Consider the following 14,599-nt stretch of genomic DNA (forward strand, 5'->3'; position numbering starts at 1 on the left):
AATTGGACACAATATAAAATAATCTTGTGCTTTTGGTTTTTTTCATTCTCTGACATGGACACAGCCAACTGACGCACATAATAAAAGTCTAATAATTATTTCTAAAAGTAATGAATAATGTCTGGCTCTCATGATTTCTTCCTTCATTCATCAGAAGCAGAAATTCAGACATTCCAGTGATCCATTGATCCTGGTAGCCAATTTGGTTTCCCCCCTTTAAATGTCCAGAGTATAGGGAGAGAATCCTGATTATATCTATATGATGAGTCTTCCAAGTCAAATGGAAATAAGATAATTAAATCTAGCCATCTTTAATTCTTTGGTAGAATTACTGTGGGTTAATACTGTTTGGTGGAGGGATGGAAAGTATTAGGTGTTACTTTTACTAATGAAAGGAAATAATCTTGGTAAGTTAACATAAGGGAAAAACCTAGATTTCTCAAAATTTTGAATTTCAGAATCTAAGACATGAAGTTTTATAAATTTTATTTCATATAGAAACCATTATTGGATAAAGATAGAAAATTGTGAATTGCTTTTTTGAATCTATTAATAAGTGGATAAACTTATAATTAATAAATTGCTTATTTTATATGATAGTTACTATATATAAGATAATATAACTATCTTTTCTCTGTGACATGCCACATTTACATCTAGGGTGAGTTTTTTTAATAAAATTTTTTCCACAAAAACAAAGGACACCCTATAGTTAAGTTCTGCTAAGTCTCTCATATTTCAAGATGATCTCTAAATAACCTTATTTTTAGGAAACCAGTTTAAGCAACTTTCCAAGTATTACTCAAGTAAATATTTGCATATCATGGTTATTTTATATTGGGACATACACAATATTATTAACTTTCTTAGAAGTTTTTATTTTATAAATACTTCAAGTTATTGTTTGACCTGATCTCCAAATTATTCCTTTCTAATGAAAATTAACTGTGATATTTAATAGACAGTGCAAACCATAATTTCATCTGAATATAAATGAATGCACATGTTTCCAATGAGTTCTCTGTTATCACAAATAGCAACAGGGACCTTAGAGCTATGTTAGAAAACTGTACAGCTGGACTTGAACTCTGCAGTCTCACTTGCTCTCAAGAGAACATCATCCTTTCCAAATCAGTGTCACAAACTCCAAAAGACCAGGGGAGTATGAGCGAGGGGTGTGCAGAGTGGTAAACACAGGGGCCAGTACACAGGTGATGGACAGAGATACAGCTCTCAAGGAAAGCAAAATCAGATGCTTTATTACAGCTAAGGACAAGGAAGAGCATACGGCTTTCAAAAACTGACTTTTCTGCCAGTCCCATACAAGTCTTACAAAGAGATGTGCGACAAGTCAACTGACTGAAAAGGACATTTTCAGGACATCTACATTTTCAGATCCTTTCAACTTCAAACGGTAGACCTCTTCCTTTGAGGTTCAGCAGTGGAGTTAGCGTAGTCCAGAATCTCAATGTTGGATTTGCAAATACAGTTTATTTTACAGAAATTCCACATTATAAACAGCAAGCACCTCCCATCCCACCCACCCTTTTCGCTTCTCCTCCCCCCTTCCCATCCCAGTCTGGCTGGGTGAAGACCATTCTCTGCAGAGAGGGAACAGTGATGTGGCCCTGCTGCTTTGGAGGGAGATTCAAGAGACCACCAAGAAGGAGGAAGAGGACGAGGATGACATGAAGGAATTGTAGAACAGGGCTGGATCCATTGAACTGGTCCAGTGCCGGCTGTGTATATGCGGGGCAGGCAGGACGTGGTGCAGGCAGGTGGGCTTTGATGTTAAGGTTATAGAGGGAACATTTGGTAGAGGGACTGTTTCAGGTCCACTAATTTGCAGCACATTCTTGTCTAGTTCCTTCCGTCGTAGTGCTAAGTCTGCCAGGAGGTCATCTTCATCCAACTCTTCTCCAAATCCTCCAGGTTTTGAAATAGCTGTTGAAATCTCCTCCACAGGTTCCTGCTGGTCAGCAATGCCCTGCATTAACTCTTCAACTTTATCAATGTCTGTGTTGTCATAGGCAGCCTTCGTGGCCTTGGCGGAATAGTCCATGTTCTTGAGTACCTCTGTGTCACTCCTGACGCTCTCCAGGGCCTCTCGCTGAAATTCGATGGTTGTAGTGTGCCCTTGATCTCCACCAGCTGCTTTTCATACCTCTTCTTGCGCTCTAGCACCCAAAGGGCTGCCCACTTGTTTTTGGCGCTGTGTTTCTTGGCAGCGATCTGCTCCTCCTGAGTCTTTATCTCCAGGAGTTCCTGCTTACTTAGCCCAAATTATCCCTTTTTAAATAAGTTGTCCTATGGATTCATGAGGCTTTATTGATAAAGGAAAAATACGTATGTAAATGCTTTCCTCACTTGTTCATACACTCAAAGCATTTTTGGAAATTATGTAGTGAACTCACTCTGTGTGTCTCTGTCTCTCTGTCTCTGCCTCTCTCTGTCTCTTTCTCCATATATATATATTTTTTTCTTTCTTTTTTTTTTTAAAGATTTTATTTATTTATTTGAGAGAGAGAATGAGAGAGAGAGAGCATGAGAGGGGGGAGGGTCAGAGGGAGAAGCAGACTCCCTGCTGAGCAGGGAGCCCGATGCGGGACTCGATCCCGTGACTCCAGGATCATGACCTGAGCTGAAGGCAGTTGCTTAACCAACTGAGCCACCCAGGCGCCCTATATATATTTTTTTCATATTGCTTACTTATTTATATATATAAAATATGTGTTATATATAATGTAATATGTACATTTTCTCAATTTCTAAAATTTCTCAATTTCTCAATTTCTAAATCAAACTTAAGGCTACAAAAAGCCATTTATGTAACACAGATAGGATGACAATTTGACTATTGAGAAAGACAGTTGAAGAGAATAGAACAGTTTTTAAAACTCAACTTGTAAACAAGTGACTGAGTTGTGCAATGATCCAGCCATTCGTGCATATACTAAAATGAGATTATTTTTCTCAAAACTGGTGATGGTCTTTGAAGTCAATTTAATAAATATAAAATTATCAAAGATGAACCAGCCCTAAAATTTGATGTATAAAAACAAACAAACAAAGCCAGATTGTCATCTAAAATAAAATATCATTTAACTGTCTTTGCCTGAGTTACCAGATACTATTTTGGAAAATCAAAGCTAGTGGGGATCATGTATTCACCAACAGCCTATATACTAGAATTTTGTAAAGTTTACCTATAATGATTTCCATTTTGCAGATGAGAAGCTGGTTCAGAGAGGTTCAATAACTTATTCAAGGTCAGGGTCTCTTAAGTGGGGGAGGCAGAACTTGATCGTTGTTGGTTTGACCTCGGCACTCATAGTGTTTGCTCTACCTCATAGTGTCTACTTAGAAGGATGGGAAAAGTTCTTTAAGAAGCCCAAACTTTAAAAAAAAAAAGTTTCTGTCCAAGATTTTAAGGCAGCGTGGTATGCTGGGAAAGAAACAAAACAAAACACATGATCACAGGAATCAGAAGAGCTTGTCTAACTTGAGTTTTGCTGATTATTAGCAGGATTGATGACTTTACCTCTCTGAACATTAGCTCTTAGGAATAGTACTGTTTGTCCAGCCTCCCTAGGTGAATCTCGTATAAGGAAGCATCAGATAAGAAAATGTCCAATTATAGCATTTTCAAAATTATGAGGACTTTCAAAGGTAAGGAGCTAGTGGATCTTATTGTAAATAGAACTTACAGCAGCACTCTAAAAAATGAATGATTGTTGGTATCTTCCTTACCATAACCTATTTCATCGTGGAACAAAATGTCTAGTAGGTCATATCTGAGCTCTCAATGGCATTGGATCATGACCATCTCAATATATAGTGTTTAGGCTTTGTGAAAGATCTTATTAATTTTTTTTACTTTATTAAAAGTCCACAGTTCCTCATCTGAAATGCTTAGGGTGAGATGTGTTTCAGAATTCAGAACTTTTCAGGTTTTAGAAGTGTGACACATAGACTATAAATTTTGTAAAACCTTGAGACAGAACTCCATAATCAAACACATTAGTATTTCCGCAGAGTAATATACCAGAATTCTCACAAGTTAGATAAAGGCTGTAAATAGTTTTCTTGCTAGGTCAGGTTAGGTTGTGCTGCCGAATGAAGGAGTGCTAAAATCATGAAAAACTTCATTTTCAGATTTCAGATATGTGGATGATGGATTAAAAGCCTATACTAATGTTTACTTTTAGAATTATAAAAACAATACCAATACATTTTAGAAGTTTTAGAAAATGAAAAAAGAAGGCAGCGGGGTGCCTGCCTGGCTCAGTAGGTAGAGCATGTGGCTCTTGACCTTGGGGTTGTGAGTTTGAGCCCCACGTTGGGTGTAGAGATTACTTAAAAATGTTTTAAGAAATCTTAAAAAAAAGAAAATGCAGAAAAATTAAAGAAAAAGCCACTCACAATTGGAAGTCCTCTATTTGCCCGTGTCTATCCTTTTATACAACTAAAATTGTACAATACATATCATGGTATAGTTCACTTTATTCTTTTAATATCATGGATATTTTTAAGGGTATTTTTAAAACAGAAAAACCGAAGAAAAAGGACAGCAGAGCTAGAAGAGGCGACTCTGCAAGTCAATGACAGAAGATGTAGGAAGCGATTGTTATAAGAATCTCAGAGTTTTTTGTGAAGAAGAGCCATTGAACTAGAGTCTAGATTGATTTTTAATGTTATAAGGGATATGATACAGTATGGATTTTTAAAATGCATGGAAAATCTTCAAACTCCATTTAAAGCATCTTTCCAGCTTGCTTTCTCTCTTTGGTTCTGTTGCCAAGGAGAATACAGTTCCGAGTTGGAGCATACAGTGTCTTATCAATGTCTGTTGAGGAAGCAAATGTTCTTAGGATTTTCAAACTATGTGATCTTTTTTCTTTTATAGGGTTTCTATTTGCTAACTCAAATGTTTACCATGAGAAAATGTCTACAGTGTGATCTTTGGAAGGAACTCTGAATATTTAAAGCACACCAGAAATCTCGAATGCTTTTCTTATCTGGGGTTAGACAGCTTCATTTAAGTGAAAAACAACTGGCCTTTGGAAGGAGGACTTAGTAAGTTCCGGGACCCACTAGTCTGCATACTTTTCCAGGATTGAACAGTATTGTGTTTACAAATACTTTTTTGAGATGCTAAGTGAATGAAACAAGCCTAAGTTTAGAAGCCAGGCTTACTCTATCTATAGTCTATTAAATGTGTCTGACTTCTAGAACGTCAACCCGCTGTATTTCTCTCTTTATCTGTATTTGACTGGAAGCATTAACAAATGGGGAAGGCATAAAATATTTAGAACCCATGAAGCACTCAGGACTGTCAAAGTGATCTATTTCACATATATGGCCATATGCTGGGGCTTTTAGGTAAGATTTGTCCATTTATGTCAAATATAGCTACAGTTGCTGTTTTCTCTGATTTCATTGAGTTCTATCATAAAGCTAACAATAAACTTTGAAATGCCATTAAGTTCTGTTTTTTTCCCCCCTTTCTTTTCCAGCCTTTGGGTCATGTGTACATGATTGAGAGAGGTAGAATTCTGTCTTCAGAATGAGTGAGTTTTAAGTGTGGAAATACTGAGAGGTATGTTTATAGTTTAGAAAGAGAACAGTTCCCAAGCATCCCCCATTTACTCCCTTTACTTCTTGATGAGTTTATGCCTTATTGAATTGTCAGAAAAAACTTGTCTTTATTGAAATTTAATAAGCCACATTAAAACAGTACATGACATAGACCACAAGGAAAGCCACCACATGTGGTCCTTCCTTACTGGGTTTGTGATCTGTCAGTGGATATAAATGGCTTTGACCCAAGTGAGTCTTAGCGAGAAGATAAATGTGTATCCACAATATCTCAAACCAGAGCCTCAGGGAAAAGCAAAATGATATATTTTTAATTTCAATAATTCTTTGTACTGAGGTTACTAGTGAGTTTTAATGCCTATTTATTGTTCCCTGTACCTTGGTGGGGGGTGGTAATTATAATGTGCATTTGGTGACTGATTTGCTATTCTCAATCTTTATTTCAATCATTTCTTGCCGTCACCTTGCCGTCTTTTGTTAATTCATGCAGAATGTTGTAACTTTACAAATCAAAAACTGAGGCTAAAAACTTACTTTAATGTGTCAATTTGTACTTTAAGAATTCCAGTCAATCTGCAAAGTCACTGTCTTCATCAATCAGATAACCAAGTTTTAGCGTTATTAGCGATAGCGTTACAATTTTTAGTTTGAACAGCGATCTTTTTGCTGCTCTAATGGTTGAGTGAGCTAATGAAAGTTCTAGCGTGCCTTCACTATTAGCTAGAACCTTATTTAAGGACTGGTAAGAACACAAGAAAAAAAAAACCATCTAGATGTGTTAAAATCATCTGAATGATGTTTGAAGGGAATGATGTTTGAATTAACCTGAATCCTAATCGCCAACATTTAAAGCAAGTAAATGGCTACTTATTTTTAATATGGTGTTAACATCTACATTGTTTTAGAAGTATTCAGTAATGTGAACCAAGGATGATACTTGCTGTCAGAGGATAGGTAAGGTAAGAAAGTAGGACAAGGACAAAAAGTATGGCTTTCTCAGACCCAGAAGAATTTACAGGGACAAGTGCTGGGATCCTGCCCCAGTTACTTCTCAGACATCTTAAATATTCTACAACAGGCCAATAGTTGCCTTAGGTCTGCTCCCCCAAAGCAAATGCCACTTAATCAATACAATGATAATAATTATAACACACACACACATACACACACACACACACCTATATGTGTGTGTGTTAGGGGCTTGTTATGCACAGGCACTGCATTATGCACTTTTTTTTTATGTTCAAATAGCCAACATCTCTCATTAGTTTTTGATGTAGTGTTCAATGATTCATTGGTTGCATATAACACCCAGTGCTCATCACAACACGTGCCCTCCTTAATACCCATCATCCTGTTACCTCATTCCCCCAACCCCCTCCCCTCTGAAACCCTCAGTACACACTTTAAATAATGACTAATCCCACCTTTAAAACACAACGAGGGGATGATGTTATTATCCTCACTTTACCAGTGAAGAACTGAGGCTCAGAAAGGTTGAGGTAGCCTGTCTGGGTCACACAGCAAGTGAACTGCAGAGCCAGGAGATGGAACCCAGGCAGTGTGGCTCCAGAGTCTTGGCTACTAATCTCTGCCGTGTTCTCTTTTCATATATCTACAACATAGCTCAGGATCAGAAACTAGAACCTTGAATCCCTGCAGAAGAAATTTTGATCCAATTCTTAAATAATTAAAGTAATTTGGAAGAATGTCATATTATTTTGGTGTGATATACTTTGAAAGCATGTCACTACAACCGTGTATAAGAGTAAGGAGGAGATGATTAATTAATTTATTAATTTAAGTTCTTTAAATTAGTTTGGATTACATTTGTTTGAAGAAGAGGCAGCTGTCATCCATGGCTCTGGTTACAGTACTTTTAAAGCAGCATATACGTATCATAAAATACAATTAACTAAAAATCAAGTGCTCACCATTGGATGTGCTCATCCTCACTTCTCCTTTGAAAACAGTCCCAGATGCTGAAAAAATCCAGTGGCCATTCCAACATGAATATCACAGACAGCAATGTGATGAGCCTCAGAGGATTCCCCAAATCAATCTGTAACTATTTAGATAGTTATCCAAATCATGCATTATATATGATTATAGATTTATAGATTAGGTAGATAGACAATTTATGTAGGAATTAGGCTTCAATTCTCAGAAGTACATGTTTTCTTATGAGATTTTTTAGAAGACAAGCAAACTGAAATTTGCCATGTATTTTCTAAGTAACATGTACATTGCTACTCTCTGAAGGAAATAAATATTTCCTAAATAGTATATGAAAAAGACATTGAGTTCTGTGTTTTTTCCTCACCAATCTCATCCTAAGCACATTATTTACACACACACACACACACTCACACTCTCATGTACATTTCAAGACCCAGAATAACATTAGCAATTCCCTTTTTCTCCAAAGTGGTAGGTATTAGATATTTCAACTGACCTTTGACCCTAGGTCACCACTTGTATCCGATAATTTACAAAGAAAGGTAAAAACAATTAAAGTTCTCTCTTCAAAGGGCTTCATTTTAAGCTTCAGATCCCAAAATAATTGCCATGATTAGCAAAACCTTTGACTGTAAAGAATGCTCTTTTTTTTCCTAACTTGTGATATAATTTAAAAGAAAAAAAGTATTTGATTCTTTACAGTAAAAAAAAAAAAAAAAAAAAAAAAAATATTTGATTCTTTACAGTAAAAAAAAAAAAAAAAAAAAACCACAAGGGTAGGCAGGAAGTTAAGTAGAAGTTATTGAGTTCGCAAAACAAAAATTGGGTTCAAACAAATGTCAAAGTGATGCATGATAAAATCCCAACATCCTTGTCATCTGCCATTTTTCTGCATTGATTATTACTCTCAGAACATTCCAAATAGCAGTTAACTAGCTGGACAACTCATCCAGAATATGCAAAGGGGTAGTAAACACCATGTGAGTAATCTTTTTCTAGATTCATGCTGTTTCGTAGATATTTGATTGGAAGATCTATGCTAAAATCTGCCATAAAAACATTTTATAGAATCATAAGAACTGATTGTTCCAAATAGTGGAAATAGATAACATCATTTGTAGTCAAATTTCTGAGACTTTTAAAAATTTGTTATTTTTTAATCTTTTGGTTAGTCTCCTAATTATCAAAGGGTTTCTTTTCTATACATTGTGGAGATGGTGATAGGAAATTAATCTAAGCTTAATTAAGCAGTATTCAGATTCATTGGACATTAAAGCTAGACACAACCTACAAAGCTTCAGAATTGACATCTTAATTGCTAGGCAAAATATCTGAGACCAGAAGAACTAAAGCGGCCTGAAGATTACACACTTAGTTTAGTAGAACACTACCTATTAATCAGCAAACTACTTTTTGCTTACCTGTTTATTTTCTAGGATACCTTGATTAGCAGTTAAGAGCTCTGAAGACCACAACATGATCCACTCATTACAATAATGCAACTCATTCACCATACTCAGGAAAATACAGTACAAACACACAAAGGGGGGCATCTATGTCCCGGAAGGATGAAGTTGGAAGAAATTATGGGCGATGTCCACAGGGAATATGATTACACATTCAGTAATCTTTATACTGATTTAAAATTGCTAGCTTGTTAGCAGAAAATAGTTTAACTTGAGGATTTCCTTTTCCCTGTTCTTCATTGTTTTTAACATATGGAGAATCTTAAGAAATAGAAGGGCTCAAACTTCTTTCTACCTGTATGAGGACCCTGTTCCTGATACGCACATTGGTCATCTGAACAGGGCACTCAACGAATTGAACTAGGTGGCTTCCTCTGGAAATTTTCCTCAGGATAGTTTATATTTTTACCTGGAGAAGCATGGTATAATTATAGAAGGCAGCAGTTACTGTGAACTGTATGCATAAATTTTGATTTACCTCAGCTTTAGTCTGACTGTTTTCCATTCTGCTATGTGATTTCTGAGTTATTTCAATCTTGGCCAAATTAAAAGAATCATAAGTTGGATCAAGGTAATAAATCATCCTAATGTACATTGACTTCACTAAAACAAGTCTTGGAGTTTTACATAAAGATCAAGGCACTCCCTTTTTTAAAGATTTTGTTTATTTATTTGAGAGAGAGAGATAGAGAGAGAGCACGGGAGGGGGAGAGGGGCAGAGAAAGAGGGAGAGGGAGAAAAAGACTTCCCACTGAGCAGGGAGCCCACTGCAGGGCTGGATCCCAGGACTCCAGAATCATGACCTGAATCGAAGGCAGATGCTTAACTGATTGAGCCACCCAGGCGCCACGCAAGGCACTACTTTTAAAGGATTGAATAGTATCCATGACTTTCTGCTTTGTAACACACACCACATTTTTAATTAACTGGTTTAAAACATTTGCCTTTCTTAGCGCACTTTAAGCTCCACAAGTGCAGGTACTATGTTGTTCTATCCATCAGCATATCGTTAATACCTAGCATGTGGTATGTACTCAATTAATATATATTAAATGAATAAAGATGGCAACAAAAATCATGAAAGTTGAGGAAACCATGCACATGGGAAGTGTTTGAATTGGGCTTGTTTTTTTGTTTGTTTTGTTTTCTTTATTTAAATTCATTTAATTAACACATAGTGTGTTATTAGTTTCAGAGGTAGGGTTCAGTGATTCATCAGTTGCATATAACACCCAGTGCTCACCACATTACGTGCCCTCCTTAATGCCCATCACCCAGCTATACCATCCCCCCACCTACTTCCCCTCCAGCAACCCTCAGTTTGTTTCCCATAGTTAAGTCTCTTATGGTTTGTCCCTCTCTGATTTCCTCTTATTTTATTTTTCCCTTCCTTCCCCTATGATCCTCTGCCTTGTTTCTTAAATTTCGCATATGAGTGAAATCATATGATAATTTGTCTTTCTCTGATTAACTTATTTTGCTTAGCATAATACCCCCTAGTTCCATCCATGTCATTGCAAATGGTAAGATTTCATTTTCTGATGGCTGAGTAATATTCCATTATATATGTATATATATAATCTTCTTTATCCATTTATCTGTTGATGGACATCTAGGCTCTTTCCATAGTTTGGCTATTGTGAACATTGCTGCTATAAACATTGGGGTGCAGGTGCCCCTTCAGATCACTATGTTTGTATCCTTTGGGTAAATACCTAGTAGTGCAATTGCTGGGTCGTAGGGTAGTTCTATTTTTACCTTTTTGAGATTCCAGAGTAGCTGTACCAGCTTGCATTCCCACCAGCAGTGTAAGAGGGTTCCCCTTTCTCTGCATCCTCGCCAACATTTGTTTCCTGACTTGTTAATTTTAGCCATTCTGACCAGTGAGAGGTGGTATCTCATTGAGGTTTTGATTTGTATTTCCCTGATGTCAAGTGATGTTGAACATTTTTTCATATGTCTGTTGACCATTTGTATGTCTTCTTTGGAGAAATGTCTTTTCATGTCTTCTGCTCATTTCTTGATGGATTTTTTGTTTTTTGGCTGTTGAGTTTGGTAAGTTCTTTATAGATCTTGGGTACTAGCCCTTTATCTGATGAGACATTTGCAAATATCTTCTCCCATTCTGTCGGTTGTCTTTTGGTTTTGTCAACCTTTTCCTTTGCTGTGCAAAAGCTTTTTATCTTGAAGAAATCCCAATAGTTCATTTTTGCTTTTGTTTCCCTTGCCTTTGGAGACGTGTCTAGCAAGAAGTTGCTATGGCCAAGGTCGAAGAGGTTGCTGCCTGTGTTCTCTAGGATTTTGATGGATTCCTGTCTCACATTTGGGTCTTTCATCAGTTTTGAGTTTATTTTTGTGGATGGTGTGGGATAGACATGCTGACTTCTAAATCCTCTCCATCTATGATCGTGTGGACTTTTTGGGGGGATAGCGTGGTTCGTGTGATTCTTTTTTTGTTTGACTTCAGCTTTATTGAGATATATGATTGTATGGCATTAATGTGATTGAGCACACAATGATTTCCACTGGTTACATGGTTTGTAACTCTTATTTTTCTTCTTTTCAAGACACTTCCTAACTTCATTTGAAAATCTATTTTCCCATTTTTCTAGCTGTGAGTTCTTTTTTCTAGGTTGATAATGACTGATAAAAAATATTGAGTAAGTCATGATTTAAGCACAGTTTACCGTTGATTCAAATTTACACCAGTAGTTCTTACTATATTAAATTAGGCATATGTGGATATAATCAGAAACCATTTGAGTCTGTCATATATCATAAATTACTTTTTCTTACCATGGCCATTAGCACCTGCTTATACTCAGTTAACTTTTTTTTTCAGGGAGGATTTATTCAAGTCTTTTTCAAGTGGATAAAATAGGCATGTAGCCAAATTAGCTAAGCCACTACACTGTAATAGGCTCACTATTGATCACCTACAGATTTTCTGTCTCTTTTGTTTGGATTGTGTCTACAGGTAGGTCCCAGAGGGGAATGGTTAGTGTATTAGTCTAGTTTTATCTGGTCTTCAAATGCTCTAGTTTTACATGAAACAAAAATAACAGCACTACAATAGACAACCCAAAGCATATCATCATCTTCCTGTCTAGTATCTGCAAGCCTGACTCTGTCAAGATTAATCTCTCTGTGTTATTCAGCTGCTTAGTTGAGGCCCCTGCTTCTGAAAGAGCCGTGTCTTAAATTCAGCCATTTGACTGGATTATTTACTCCTAATGCTATCTCTACAAAGACTTACCTGCCAAACCTACGGAGTAAGAAAAATTTTAGAGAGGGTGTGTGTGTAAGTGTACATGTTAAATGGATTATTGTTTATAAAAAAGGAATGAGGCATTTTAAAAATACAAACATGTCAAAACACCTGCCCACAGAAAGGAGACTGGAGAGTGATGTGTGGTTGGGCTTGGAAGTTATTGACCCAACCCTTTGATGGTGTGAATAATGGCTATTGATAATTTAGCTCCAGATCCTGAATCAGCTGTCACTATGAAAGACAGGAAGAGAGCACGTCCTGCTGGTCATCTTGATTTGGAAAAGCAGCTGAGACAGATGGTTTTCCCAGTCTTTGCCTTTGTTGAACAATATGCATTTGTCAGATGGAAGGTCCTCTAAAATATTGACCATCCATTTGACAACTAGCTTCTTCCCAGGGCATATGTACTCCATATGCCCGCTTTGCAAACCTTGGTTCATAACATTTTCTTTTCACAGAATGACCTTTCTCATATTACAGGGTACTCAAAACATTCTAGTCATCGCCACAGTCTAAAGGCTGCTTCTTCCAGCTACATGTGTTCTCAAAGTTCCCACTGAATTTTGTAGGCTCAACTGGTATAGCATTTCTCATATTTGGTCTTTTATGAAATCTTGTTTGCTCTTCCTTTCTGTCTCCTTTTACATTCTGAGCTCCTTAAACAGAGGGCTGGCATTTCTATTCAGTTTGTTATTTCTACTCAGAGCTAATAAATGTTTCTATGTAGGAAGAAACAACAAAATGTGCAATGAAAGTAAGTTTGGTCTATTAAAACTGAGTTTAATAGAATCCAGCAAATTTTTCATCTATTTTAGGCACAGTACAAGGCTTATTAGCAACTAGCATTGATGTTACCTTGGTAAATGTTTAAAAACAATGTAATTCATCTTGCAACGCATAGCTACTTAGCAGAAATACAAAAATCCCTAGTATGTTCTACATTAGAATATTGTGTATCTTCTGTCATAGAAGTTAGCAGACATATCCTAAAATGCACCAAGGGTCTGTTGAATACAGATTTGGTATTAAAACTCAGCCCTTGGACTGAATTTTTTGGTATTTAAAAACTATGGAAAACTATATTAACTCTTGGCAATTTGCTCATTTTCCTCGCCCTGAAAGCTGAATCTTTGTCACTAACTGCTTTCATTTTATATATAATCTTTCCTGTGCCTGTGTGTATTTGTAGATATATATCTCCATATTCCAGGGCAAAAAGCAAGATGTTAACAATGGGAAACTGAGTGAGGGATTTACAGGAACTCTCTATACTGTCTTTACAACCCTCCTGTACACCTTCAGTTATTCCAAAATTAAGTTTATTAAAAAATAAGTGAAAGGTGCAGAGTTTAGAAAGTATTCTCAAATTAAAACTTAGAAAACTGGTGCATCGATCAATTTCTTTTAGATCATGAAGTCAGTAGAATTACTCTTGATAATAGCATATTTTATTGAATAATTATTAATGTATCATCCCTCTAGGTATAAATATACATGTATGTGTGTGTGTTTGGATTCACATAGAAGCAAGTTAAAAAGAGCACAATTAATATTATTTGATTTATAAAAGAACATTTTAAAAAAAATCAATTAATATGTAGGCCTTTATTTTATCTTGTTTTTTTCAGCAACATTTTAATGCTTGTTAGAAGTGTCATGCTGAAGACTGTGTCTTAAATTCTAGTTAGAATATTCCATTTGAAGATGTTCACAGATATATCCTAACAATATTATTCTAAATATTCTGATATAAGAAAAATACCCCAATGATGAGTCAGGAGGATCTTCACGTACAACTATTTTTGGAAAGCAAAATTGTTATTATCAGCTAAACTTTCCAGTTATTCCTTGCTGACACTGGAAAGCATCAGAGGTGGAATCTTTCTTGATATCAATGATATTTCACATGCCTAAATATATAATATAGTTATTTATACCTTAAAATAGAGATATACTGTGAATGATCTATCATTAAGCTATTTAATAGTGCAACTTACAATTTGTTTGCAAAAACACCTGGCACTATAATTCATACATGAACATGGAATGGATATTTCAACATACTGGGTTTAGCATGTAGGAGGAATTTCTGTTTTCTAATGCAGTTTCCTAAATGGCTTTCTGCCTATTTGGAAAACATTTTAAAGACTGATACAATACAGTGTTTTCGACTATAAAATGGGAAGTATCAATTCACAGCTTTCTTTTTTTAGAATATTCAACTCAAACATTTTTACAGACTAAATGGATTGCTTAAGTCAATAGTATCCAGAATTCTAAGTTTACAACATCTTTCTTAAATTGC

General features: G+C 36.0%; 1 protein-coding gene and 1 pseudogene across 2 annotated transcripts in view; one reads left to right on the plus strand and one right to left on the minus strand.

The window, feature by feature from the left end:
- The window catches only part of NKAIN3 (sodium/potassium transporting ATPase interacting 3), a 619,197-nt gene that overhangs the window by 197,478 nt on the left and 407,120 nt on the right, over nucleotides 1-14,599 (plus strand). The gene's annotated exons all lie outside the window — the stretch shown is intronic.
- On the minus strand, nucleotides 1,552-2,274 carry LOC116642975 (annotated as a pseudogene).

The sequence above is a fragment of the Phoca vitulina genome, unplaced genomic scaffold (genome assembly GCF_004348235.1).
Source record: "Phoca vitulina isolate PV1807 unplaced genomic scaffold, GSC_HSeal_1.0 scaffold25, whole genome shotgun sequence".
Taxonomy (NCBI): Eukaryota; Metazoa; Chordata; class Mammalia; order Carnivora; family Phocidae; genus Phoca; species Phoca vitulina.